The sequence below is a fragment of the Pezoporus wallicus genome, unplaced genomic scaffold, assembly GCF_028554395.1.
Source record: "Pezoporus wallicus isolate ANWC-B61680 ecotype Strahan unplaced genomic scaffold, APGP_CSIRO_Pwel_v1 contig_227, whole genome shotgun sequence".
In the NCBI taxonomy this organism is placed as follows: Eukaryota; Metazoa; Chordata; class Aves; order Psittaciformes; family Psittacidae; genus Pezoporus; species Pezoporus wallicus.
The window spans coordinates 10,572,841-10,584,068 of NW_026635704.1; positions in this window are offsets into that span (position 1 = coordinate 10,572,841).

The window sequence follows — 11,228 nt, forward strand, 5'->3', positions numbered from 1 at the left end:
ACTTGTTGAGAGAGGTGTCAGTGTCCCCTTTGGGAACACTCCATTCTCCCTCCTTTCTCACCTCCTTTCTCACAGCCTAAAACCGTAAGGATGCCAAACAACCCTGGGGAGGTCCTGCTCTCCTTTGACAGCTGTGGAAGGGAAGTTGTGTGCAGCCTTTTTCAGGAAGAAGATGAACTAAACCAGGTGTAGTCTGTGTCAAGGCTGGGTTCATTTTTCTCCTGGTATTTATTTTCTGTGGCATGCCTTAGAATTTATTGGTCATGACTTCCCAAGGAGCTGAGTATCCCTGCTTCCCTGGAGGATCGGGTCAATACTCTTTCAGCTGCTTTACAAACATAGACTAACTAATCCATGCAATACCCCCCAAGATAGGAAAACGAGGCAGAGAGATTATATGACTTGCCCAAAGCTACAGAAGGAATAAGTGTCAGGCTTATTATGTACAGGGCATATAGATCAAAGGAAATACAATGAGAACTCAGGAGTTCCTGTCTCCCAGTCTGCTTTTTACAACAGAGAACAACATCGCTTTTCTACAGTACAGCTTTTACAGGATTTTTTTAGTATAGGATTTTGTCAAAAGCTTGAAGGAAATTCAAATAAATCATCTTAGGTATCCTATATTGGTGCGGATGACTTACATTTGTGAAAGGAACTTGCATACATGCCAGCTTTCAGTGAGAAATGATGTCTTAAGAGCACAAAGGAACAATCTCTTTCTCAAGTAAAGTTAATATAAAAACTTCCTTCTACAGCCTTAGCTATACAGCTGCATGTTTGTTTTTTTTTTTTTGTCTTTACACAGGTGTTTTAAACCTCCTGTTCTTAACTAATTTAGTTGCAAAACTTTGCTAACTGGAAGATTTAAGTTGCAAACTTCCTTGTACTGAAAGTTTGGCTTTTTTAATCATAGCCCTTCCAGGAATGAGGAACTTGCAAATAGATGTGTACCACACACCACCCTTTTGGACTTTTCAGTTACTTGGTTCAGTTCAGTGATTTGTATATCCCAAGAAAAAACAATTTTCATGTCAACTGTACTCCTTGCCAAAATGAAGTCAATAACAAAGTTCCTATAGATTTAAATATCCCAGGTTTGTACTCATTTATATTCTGATCTCTAAATACATTTTGCCATGGGGATTGTATCACAGAGTCAAAGTGTAAGCTTGTGAAAACAAATATACTGCAATTTCATTACTCATATTACTTTTCTTACTAGTAACAAATACCTGTGTTGCATTTTTTCAGGTTTTAAATATTACAGGAACATTCTTTGCAGGAGTAGTAGCACTGAGTACTCTTCTGCATATATCTGTTTGCGTGTATATACACAGATACATCTCTATCTATCTGTGAGCAACAGACAAAGTTACACACAAACCCCTTACTTCTGCATTTCCTAATTTTCAGATGATGAGCTACACAGTCAGTGCTCTATTCAGAATGGCTTTTTCCTACTGAGTTTCCTAAAATAATGTCTTTTTTAGAGAAAAATTGGAAAAGCAGAAAGACTGCTGGGCAGACTTTGGAAATAATTGCAGGAAGATATGCAAATGCCATATTCTGAAATTGCTGGGTTGGATCACAGACTGCCTGAAGGCTCTCTTGAGGTCCAGGTGCCTGTACCCCTGCTCAACCATCGGGTGTTTCTGGGTGACTGCAGATGGCAGCCATCCCTGTATGCAATGGGCTCTCCAGTGATGGGAGGTGACCCCTTTCCTGGCTTCCATTCGGAGACTATCTCATCTTCTCAAAGGGTGTTTTCTTAATCTGACTTGCTGGATTCTGCTGTGTAATGGTATTTGGTTACTTTTCACTGTTTCTGTTTTGTGTGGGAGTATGCCAACCAGCTCGTCCTTGGATTCACTGCTCCTAATTGCAGTAAGTTCCTCCACTGGTTTTAAGAGTTTTATTCTGCCCTTCAGCTTTCTTATTCTCTCGCACTCTTAAAATCTACACTCAGAAGTCTTTATCCGGACATTATTTTCTGAAATCATATTATCAGTGGTCTGGCTAAATCATTGAAGATTTACTCCTCAATTCCTGTATGAAGTCATTGAACTATCTAAACACTTGGGCAGAGACTTAAGTCTCATTGAGTGCAATGATACTTTAGCACATATGTTGATGAACGAAGGCCTAAAGCCTCTGTATTGTTATTACACTAGATTAAGACAGCAATTAAAATTTGTTGTTTGAAATAATTAGTTATTTCTGACATTATTTTTAGGATGAGAATCCATTTGAGCATACTTGCTAGCATATGACTTGACAGAAGTGTATGTTACATTCCTCCAGCACAAAGTGAAAATAATCAGCAACACCTGGAGAGTTCCATTTTTTCATCATGTAACTGAGTATTCTGAGCTGCAGTTGTTGCCTTCTTATGTTCACCTTCTTCCTTGCTGAAAAATGACATGAGCTGAAAACAGCTAGAAGGTGGACACACAGATCCGAATGATGTAGATACAGAGAGTAAGACAGATAGGTATAAAAAAGAAAATTTCACTTGTTTTGGATTAATTTAATCAACACCTCTTGGTGTGCCTTTTGATTTGTTACATTGACACCAAATCCTTTAAGAGAGAAGAGAGAAAAGAGAAAAGTGCTTATGCCCAGCTGACTTCAGCAGTGATTTGTTTACTAAATTGGCAATACCTTTAATTTTGGATAACATTTCCTTTATTAATCAGATTAATGCACACAGGGTGAATGTGTAAGTGTGGCTTCTTCTCTTACTCTTTCACTGTCACAGCTGCACCGATGACATGTTCCAGGAACCAACAAAATCAACGTCAACTCACTGTGAGGATTCACATGGCAAAGAGACAAACAGTGAAAGAGACAGCAACATTAGTTGAACTCGAGGCCAGTGTATGTCTGCAGACACTTTGCTTCCATGGAAATGTATGAATAGTGGTAAGATGATTTTATTTGTTAGGATGCCAAAAATAGAAGTAAAGCTACCTGGTAAATGCTGCAGGGTAATGGCAAGCACAGGATACAGTCCTGCATGATGGAATAGCCTCACACCTGGCTCCTGTCAATGACAGCACAAGGTTGTCAGCACCATCAGCTGTCACTAAGCACCAGCATGATCAAGCCAAGAAAGAAGAGATTCTTCTTCTGGTGTAAGAAAACAGCTCAGTGCACATTATGGAAGCTTGCCCCTGTCAGATGCCTGCCGCTTTTGATTGCCCATTTGCCTCACCATCACAGATATTAAGATTTAAATATGAGTTCTTTTTTGAGAGTGACTCTGAAATGACAAAGGGAAACTCTCAGAGATACAATTATCTCACTGACCGAGGACCACAGCATCAGAAATGCAGGTTTGTGGCTCACTTCAGAACAGAGTGGCAAGAGGAACCAGTTTTGAAGTAAAATCTTGTAAATGCAGAAAAATGCAGTTAATGTAAGCATTGGTCTGAGTTGAGCTGAAACCTTTGTTCCAAAGTTTTAAAATCTTTTAATCTAATCCTGCTCGAATACTTAGTGCTGAACCATCTTTTATGTTTTTAGCACTGGGCTAGACGAAGTAGCTCATAACAAATTAAATCAAAAGCATTATAAAATTATGGAGTTTCCATAAGTTGCTTCTGCTCTTCTGCACCAAAATCTCACAAGGCATCAGGCATCCTCTGTAAATGAATCATTTATCATGGAGCTTGCTCTTACTTTTATTTTTGTCTTCCTAATAAGTAAAATTAATTTAACATCATTTACACAGAAACAATGTAAATTAAATGTTTTGGGTTGATTTATTTCATCTGAAGATCTGGACCATTATTATTTGTGTTAAAATAAATCAATGTGGAAGCAATACTCACAATTCTTGTGATTGCCCTAAATGAACTTAAATTATGACAGATGTGTGTGAGAGAAATTGCGGAAGAAAGGAGGAATGAGTATCTGATAAGTACTCATCTCCCTCCCTGCATGCAAGCTATCATTAGTGTTTCTTCTTTTAGCAGATGCAATATTAAAAATCCCCCAAACCAGCCTGCCCTAATCATCCAGTGGAATTTACTGTACTGTGACTGTATAGTTTTATAGTGGAATCTACAGTGTGATCATAAACCAGCCTTGCTGTGTCCTAAATTTTATGGCACAAAGATTGCTTGGAGGAATAACCCCTTTCGTTTGGCACATTGGAGCCCGGATTGCCATGACTGTGGCTCATGTTTTGTTCATGTGTATACATATGTATATATTTTCACTCTCTGCTCTTTCATTTCTCTTGGAGCACTGAGGCTTGTGTATTTGCTAGTTTTAGATTTCTGCAGCAGGGGAGCTGTGGAGTTTGCTTTTTATTCTTTGTTTTGTTTGTTTGTTTGTTCCCTGAACTCTTCTTGCAGTTTAACAAGTCAAATACAAAACACGGGGGGCATAAACATCCGCATGATGGTACTGTGCGTGATATTGCATCATTGATTGGATATACTGCATTGGAACATCACACAAAAGAGCCTGTAACGAAAAAAATTCAGTTGCCTGGAGCTTTGAGTTTTCAAATTAGGCTAAAAAGGTTCCCCTGATAACCAGCAGTGTTGAAGCTTTCAGTATTATTTAGCTGCCCAGGCATCAGTTATGATTTTCAGTTACAAGGGCCCAGAGACCTAACGCACTGGTAAGGTAACCCACCTGCCCACTCAATACTTTGGGATCAAAAAGCCTATCTAAAAATCTTCAGTTTACCAAGCATAACTGAGAGCAAATGCAACTCTCCCTTCTTCAACGCTATCTCCGTCTGTGCAGCCTATTTTGCATCAAAAGATCCATTTGAAAGTAGAAATCCCTTAGAGCTAAATATTCTAAACTGACAGAAGAATTTCTAGTGGCACACCAGCCTAGAGCCATATTTTTATGAGGACATCACTTTCTATTTCTAAGCTTCAGTATACACTCATGCTTCCTCATTGCCAGGAGCCATGCCACATCAAGTTGCCTCCTCCCAGCTTTTATGTTTTTTTAATGGAGTCCAGTTTTCTGCCTAACTCATGGTTCTCTCCCTGCCAAATTGTCAGACACCTATGTCACTAGGATGGTTCAGCCAGAAAGGACATTGTAGGTGTCATTGAAAAACATGCGTGACATCCGTTTGTAAATCTGATTATTCTTGAAAGTTGGGAGGGATTAATAGAAAAAAACCCCACAGCAAAAACCATATCAAAAAGAAACAATATGTGGTATTTAGTCCTTAAGTATTTGTTATGGACTAGCAATAGATAAGAAATGTAAGTTCAGGGGGTTGATCCTGTATTGCTTGCCACCTCCCAGCACTGCTGTGAAGGGGAGCTGTGCTGGACCGTTGGCACCAGAATTGTTTTGCACGACTGCTCTTGGGTTGCAGTCTCCTTGTACATCTTACTCAGCACTGAGCAGTCTGCTTGCTCTTAAATAAACTGCAATCACTTTGGTGTCTGGCTAGAGACTGACAGGTCATACTGCTGGGTCCAAAGAAATAATGGACCTTCCCCAATTTTCCACCATGGGAAAATACTGCTTTTACAGTAATGAAGTTAATTTTTTCATTCCTGATGAAAAGGTATCATAGTTTAGCTTCTCCCTCTCAGTACTGGGGAGTTTAACATTCGCTAAAATATTCCAAAGGACTAGCACAGGATTTCAGTCCTAAAAATTCAGCATCCATCAAAGAAGGTAGGAATTTTTATGTTAAAAGAAGAAAGATGTGCTGTTATAAGTCAGCAACTTAAATGCCTTTATCTATACAGCCTGAAAGACATCTGCAGAACATTCAGCAATTAAATATGCCCCCAGCTGAACAATAATGTTGCTGCTTGGTCTGCATATGAATTAGAGTGTGTTAAGGGCGTGTGTTCAAACTGGGCTCTGTCAGTTGTCAATATCCTGTGCCATAAGCTGCCCTTGGAATCACCCAGGAGTTTGCAAAGGGCACTTGTAATGGTCCCAGCTCCCAGCCACACACCTCTTTCCCCCTCACACCAATAAAACAGACTGCAGATCCTTCAAAGGGGGACAAGTACCAGTCATTCATCATCTTAGCTTAGATTGTCTCTCAGCCTGCCAAAATATGCCTGTTTGGGACTGGCAGAGCAAAGAGAAAGAGGGCATGGAGCTTTTCACCTCAAGGTGCCTGCTCCATATGAATACCAACCCAGTCTGGGAGTGTCTGGAGAATCTTACCTCCCGCCCCAGCACTGTGTTTTTTCCAGAGGTGCCACCATGTGTGGAGGTTGTTTTTAGGCTGTTAAACTCACTGCAGCTTCCCCTGCTTGGCAATTTTGGCTGAAGGGCCAACAGACTCTCTTCTGTCTCCGCCCCAGCAAATGGCCTGTCCAGCTCTGGTTTGGAGCTCCCAGGCATGTGGTGTAAGTTAGAGGGGCTGGAGAAAGCTGACCAGAGAGGTTCTACTTTTCTTCCACTGCATCATTTCTGAAGGTGACTGGAGGATGTTGGCACACCCAGACATTTCATTAAAAATGCACCTTTTCTCTAATGCCTTCTGTGTAAGGACCCACAGTATTTTAGAGATGTTAAGGTACTTCACAAAGCTGCTGTATTGCTCTAGTGATTCAGACAGTCTGGGGAAGGCACTGTAGGTGCCCACTGACATGTATAGCAGCAACAACTGCAATTGCTCAAGGGCTGGTTGCTGGCCCCTCTCCTCTGCCCGAAGTCACCCCTTGCAGAAGCAGAGGTGGTGAGACATGCCTGTCCATGCCGCCCTGGCTCCTGTGGAGGCTGGTGCAATGGTGCAAATCCATCCTCCCCCAGGGAAGCGCATGGATGGAGCAGTGAGGGCACTGGCACATGAGGCTTTCTGTGCCTGTGCTCAGATGCAGGGACAGGGAGCATGGGTGGAGAGCTGGCAACACTGACATCCGCAGTGGCAGGGATGAGATTTGTCAGAGCTCATCTTTCAGGACCCCAGGGCATAAACTTCTGCAATGACTTACACCTTCCTTATGACTGTAGCACCTCTTTGCTTACACTAAATTGCCTGGAGATTAAAAAGGAAAAAAAAAAAGAGAAAAAGAGTGTTGAGCTTTGCCTGTTGGGGCTTATCCTCCCACAGAGCAGCAAAGGCCACATTTATATCTGAAAAACAGTGGCTGCCTCCTTGCTGGCAGTAGTGAGTGCGTGTGGATAACCTGGAGAGCACAAGAAGACTCAGCACCTTGCACGTCGAGTGGGCTTAGGCACATGTGGTTTTATAGTAAAAAATCCAGTTGGAGTTCTGTCTTCTGGGCAGAGCTTTCCATGTCACTTCTCAGCAGGAAAGAGCTACTTATTTTGTGCCTTGAATCTAATTGTAACAGCACCTTTTTTTGTGAGCATTACAGAGTATCTGTTTTCTTTCAGCAATTTTATGGCAACAAACAGCTTATACCTCTTTCCTTGTCAGCAGTTTTTTCTTTCATTCCTTTTTTTTGGTTATTTGAAAAAAAGCTCTGAATTTAGACTGCTACAAGCAGCGCTTGACTTGTTAGAGCTGATATAATGGGATAAAGGGACTTACAGTACGCACGCTAACAGCCCTGCATGGCTTGGTAACCGTGTAAGCTTCTGGGAGAAAGGTACAGAAATATCCAGAAGCAGTAAATATAGCAAGGTATGCACAGGGCAACTGCAGACCATTAGCAAGGGACCCATAATGGAACATTGCCATCTTTAAAGGCATTTTTGTTTCTACAATTTTTGTGACAGCTTTATGGAAATTCTGTAACTACTGTACTTCACTGCTTCACAGTGACTCCTTTTCATCTCCTGAGATTATTCCAGGATGTTAGGATGTAATATATAGATAGAAGAGCAATCATTGCATAGCAAGCTACACATAAAAGAGTCATATAATCAATTGCTCTGATGTCATAAAAGTCACAGTCCACTGATCTGGTGTCACCATGATGGATTGGGACTTTGAATGCTGCATTTATGGTGTCTGAAAAAAGGGGGAAGGGTGGTTATGTCAAAACACATGCCATTCTTAATTTGGCATTAACAGAGCTAAATGGGAATCAATGATATTTATTTATTTGACCACAGAAGTGTGATCCAAGTTCAGTGTTAACAGCATAAATTTGGCTAATTCTGTGTGCTTTCAGAAACTGGTGGGTGAGAGCCAGGAGCAATGAATATTTACTCCAGCTGAGGATCCCCTCCAATGTTTTAATTAATAATAAAGTAACTAAGGGCTCAGCCATGACTTTGCCCCAGGTCAGGGGCAGCACATGGCTGCACTATCCAAGAAGCAGCCTGTGAGGCTGTGGCTGGTGGTGTTGCAGTCTGCTTCTGCTTCCGACATGCTTTGACAAAGGAATTCCCCCCCCCCCCAGTTTGTTTGTCGTCCCTTGCTTGCAGTAACCAGCATGTCAGGAGAGGAAGAGAAGTAGGGTGCTGCAAGTATTGTAGACAGAGCTGAATGGACCCACCAGTCATGCAGAGGTGGGGTGACTGTCTTCCCTTCACTGTTGTCCACAGCCAGGGAAAGCTGTTTGAAGGTGAATATGTCATGGCCTTAGCTTCCAGGTGAGACACTGCAAGATGAGTCATGTGGGGCCAGAAGTTTCAAGGCATCCACAGGTCACATACTGTTAGGATCCAGGACTAGAAAACTGTCCTGTTCCAGTTTTTACACTCCTGAGGCAGTAGGGCCCTTGAAGGAGCATGGGCTGGAACCATTTTCATGGTCGCTGTGTTGTGAATAGAGGGAGTATATTACTTTTTCAAGGGAGAGGCTCGAGGCTGTCATTTCCCATCCTGGCAGTCAGCCACGGCCCTCTACTGAAACATATCAGGTGTCTGTTTCTGCTCAAACTTTTATCAGGCTGGTCTTCGAAAGTGACACTGACAGGTTTGAGTCTGTGCACTCTGGGGACGTGGACATGTGCATGGCTAGGGGCACGCTGTGGGTCGTAGAAACTGCCTTGCACCCACAGGACTTGCTTTAATTTTGTCTCATATTAAGATTTTCTTTACAACCTAGAGAACTGCAGAAACAAAGTTACTCCTTAGCAAATACCACAGCCATGAAATCACCACCTACATCACCACTACCTCAGTTTGCGATAGGCATTTGAGTTTTTGCATCTGGAAAAACCCATCATGAGTCATTGCAGCACAACAATCTCGCTCACCTTGGCTGCACTCAGAAGATGATCCTTGTCAACATTGTCAGACCATGAGATTGTCACTCTTCTGCCAGTGCTGCTCTTAGCTCCTTTTCTCCCTCCCCTCCCCTACTTTCACTTCTTTAATGTCCCCTCAGCCTAAAAGTGTCCCTCTTGGCTCAGCAGAAGTGAACACAGTGCCCTTAGAAGCATTTCGGGCAGGCTCTCCAGGGCGTATCAGCCCAGTGCTGGAGAGAACCTGCCAGGTAACACCAGGCATTCCCTCCACAATGGGATGGCATGTGGTCCCGCTTAGTACCCAGCACCCACCAGACTGGGAACAGGAGATCTCACTCCAGAGCGGGATCCTTTGATTTCACTTCAAAACCTGTTGTGGGCTCCCTGGACAAAACCAAAGCAGTTTATCTTTGTGTTCTGGCACTGTGAATCCTCTGAGGCTCTGGAGCAGCGCTTTCACTGTTACTAGAACCCCCTGATAGAACAACTACCCTGCACTGCTTTGCATCTTCCCATTACCCAGTGTATTTTCTCTTCCTTGAAGGCAAAGTTGGAAAAGAAAAGAAAGCCAAGGGATCCATTCCAAATGTCTGTACTACTGCATATTTTTTTTCACCATCATTTTAAAAGTATCATACAGTCCCCCTTCCTTCATGTTGAAAACAGAGTAAGAAAACTCCAATTTCATGCCCTCAGGCCTGAATAAAAGAATAAAAACAACACAACATTTGCATCTGTTTAACAAGCTCTGTTCTAGAAGTCTCCATACAGGGAAAAATAATGGGGGGGAAAGCCCCATCACTCCGGGTTAAATGGAGCAGTTCAGATAGCACCGTGGCAAGGAAAGGCGGAGAAGAAAATTATAGTCATAAATGACCTAAGAATTCATGGCCTTATGATTGCAAACACAAAGTCTAAAAAGGTTACATTCTCTTGCTTCTCTGCCTACCCCCGATATCAATGAACATCAGCTAAAGGTGGCTGAAGAACCAATTTCATGCATCTACTGTAGAAGGAAATGAACTGAGCCAAGGGCAAAAATAAAATTATACAAATGTTATTATAGACTAGCCTGCTTCTGTCCTAGTTTAATTCAAATTTCAGTGCTGCAGGCTTTGCTGCTGGCAGTAGCCTTCCTGAATAAATCAACATTTGCTTACATCTAAATTATTAGAGAAACATGTGACTTTGTTTATTGTATAAATTATACGCAAGGTTAAAGCATTAACCGTTCAACGGGCTTTGTGCAGACACACAATAGCTCTGACCCCCCCCCCCCCAACCTTTCTCCCCCAGACACCATTCTGAGGACGAGCCATCCAGGGAGAGCTCTGAGGGGACTTCCTGGCAGGAGCGCAGCTAAAGGCACAATTCCAGGGCCTTTTTCTCCATTGCGCTGCCCTGGGGGAAAAAATTTACTGCCATGTAGAGTGCACAGGGGATGTAAAACACCCTCTTGATGACTGGGTAGTGTTCAGACCTACTTTGCAGGAGTGTTTATGGGTGCAGGAGATGATTGGGAGAGCAGTCCTTGGTGCCCAGGTACATTTAGAGGCAGGAGGAAGGAATCTGCTGCTACCAGGAGTGTTGTGATGGGTTTCCCTCTGCTAGGGCATGGCTTGCTGAGACCAGAGAAACTCAAGGGCTGGGACCACAGCAATTTAGGGGTTCCGGTGAGCTTCTGTGTGCAAAAGCACAGACTGACCGTAGATTTCCAAGATTCATGGTGACTGCTACTGAATTTCAGCTGGGAAGATGCCCATTAAGAAACCTAAGCAGTGTTGTTGCTATCACCATGCACACCCCAGCCATGAAGGAGCCAGGGGCTGGTGGGGCAACCAATGGGGCACTGCAGCCAAAGCCTCTTCCCTTGGCTGACAGCTCTGGGTCTGTGTCGGAGCAACTGGAATGGTCCCTCCCAGCTGGACTCGTTTTCCATAGGTGCTTTCTCTACTGCTCCCCAGATGGTAAAAAACCCTCCTGGTTTGCTTCCTTTTGGAAATACAATCCTATTTCAAAGGAAAGCACCCCTGTAACAATACGAAGTGCTGCAGTAGTATAACTTCAAACTGCAATATCTGGTATTATTGCTGCAAAGTATTTAAGGAT